We start from the raw sequence: 2,230 nt of genomic DNA on the forward strand, positions 1-2,230 counted from the left end.
CAAATCAGAAACTATACCCTTTGCTTAATTCGTGATTTCTGACATCCTCAAGGCCATTGCTGCAGTCACTGTGTCAAGCCACCTGGCTGAATGAAATACTTTTTAAAGTGTCTTCTAAAAGGACTGCGTTTTTTTTTTTTAGTTGGCCTCCTGATGCAATGAATTCTCTTAATGCTTTTAAAACACGTGATTGTGAAATGTATTACACATTCAGAAGTGTGCATATTCTTTTTAAAAATAATAACATTAATATTAATATATCCACCTCATAAAAGCCCACTACTGTCAGCCCCCCCCCCACGTCAGAGTCTACGTGCCACCACCCGCTCTGCGAGCCCCACGCCGCCACCACCACCACCACCATGCTGCCCGCTATGCTGCTCTGCCGCTCTGGCCTCAGACCCCTCGTGCGCCAGGCCCAAGGCCACGGCCACCCTGACCCCCGCCGCCAGCCCCAGACAAATGTCCTTCACCTTCGCCTCATCCACGCAGGTGATGTTCCACGATGCCCACGTGCACCAGGTGGATGTGCCCAGACAGACAGGCTCCTTCAACATCCTGGCGTCCCAGGTGCCCACAGTGCAGGTCCTGAGCCCCGGGTTGGTAGTGGTCCATGCCGAGGATGGCACCACCAGCAAGTACTTCGTGAGCAGTGGCTCTGTCACGGTCAGCACTCACTCTTCTGTGCAGTTACGGGCAGAAGAGGCTGTACCTCTGGACATGCTGGACGCTGGAGCAGCCAGGGCAAACCTAGAGAAGGAGCAGGAGGAGTTGGCGGGGCAGCCGGTGGAGATCCAGATCTGCACTGAGGCCAGCGAGGCCCGGGTGAAGGTCCTGGAGTAGTGGTGTGTGTCCCGTGGAGGGCTGGTCACCTCGGGAGGGCCAGGCGACTCCCACCCCTTTTCCCTCAGACCAGAAGTCAAGAATGCTGCTGCCTCTGCTGCAGAACAAGCTCCCTCCCCCAGAAACACACACAAGCCAATTAAAGATCAGGAACCCCACTGGAAAAACCAAACAAACAAAAAACCAACCCACTACAGTCAAGTCCATTCTGATTCACAGGGATACTATAGGCAGAGAAGAACTGTTCCACAGAATTGCCAAGGCTAGTGTGTGTGTGTGTGTGTGTGTGTGTGTGTGTGTGTGTGTGTGTACTCAATTCCAATTTGTATTGACTCCTATGAATGGAATAGAATTGCCCATAAGGTGGCGATAATCTTTAGAGACTCAGACAGCTCAACTTTCTCTGGTTGGGATGTTAAGTGTTTATGTTCAAAATGGCCTTCCTAGCCATTGGCTTTGACTTTGCCACATGGATAGGTGGGATCTTAGAAATGGGGTGAAAAAAAAGAAATGGGGTGCATTAGACTATCCACAGGAGAACTGGCCGTCTGACCATCCCCCGAGGGTTGAATCGAGCTGTTTCAGCAGCAGCAGGGATGGAGAATCTCCAACTAGACGCTGTGTGTGTCCTTCAGGACCAGCGATCTCTGCACAAGCCAGACCAAGATCTACACAGAGCAACAGCAGCCTCAGCAAATTACCCCATGGAGAGAGATCCAGAGGCCTTTATCCAAGCTTGCTGGAGGGCTGAGGGAAGATACCAGATTTGACAGGGCTAAGTTAACTTGTAGTATTAACCTAAGCCATGAGATCAAAGGGCCTGCAATCATGCTTGAAAAACTGAGACATTGAATTTTGTTGACAACCTGAATTATATAGTCTGTTAACTTCCTTAATAAACCCATTGCCATGAGCATGGTTCTGTAAAGTCTGCTGTTGCTGTTGTTATGTGCCATTGAGTCGCCTGCAACTCAGAGACCCTTTGTACAACAGCTCTGAACTCTGCTTGATCCTGAGCCAATTTCACTGTCTCTGACACACCTACCCCCATTACTCTAGTCACTGAGTCAACCCATCTCATTCAGGGTCTTCCTCTCTTGCACTCTCCCTACACCCTTCCAAGCATGATGTCCTTCTCCAAGGACCAGTCTCTTCTGGTAACATGCCCAAAGTATGTGAGATAGAGCTTCAAAATCCTTGCCTCCAAGGAACAACTTGGTTTTACCCTCTCCAGGACAAACATTCTGCACTCACAAAAGAAATCAAAGTAATCAACTTGTTTGGACCAACTTGAGCCCATTGTTATAGTCATGGAGTCAGTCCATCTTATTGAAGGTCTTCCTCCCTTTTGCTGGCCCTTCACTTCTCCAAGATGGTAATCCTTTTA

The 2,230-nt window shown here is 49.4% G+C and overlaps 1 pseudogene; it reads left to right on the forward strand.

The window, feature by feature from the left end:
• The first annotated feature begins 362 nt into the window (after positions 1-362).
• Positions 363-843, forward strand: LOC102866671 (annotated as a pseudogene).
• The last annotated feature ends 1,387 nt before the right edge of the window (positions 844-2,230 follow it).

Source organism: Elephantulus edwardii, unplaced genomic scaffold (genome assembly GCF_000299155.1).
Source record: "Elephantulus edwardii isolate Elephantulus edwardi_28Jun2011 unplaced genomic scaffold, EleEdw1.0 scaffold00181, whole genome shotgun sequence".
NCBI lineage: Eukaryota > Metazoa > Chordata > Mammalia > Macroscelidea > Macroscelididae > Elephantulus > Elephantulus edwardii.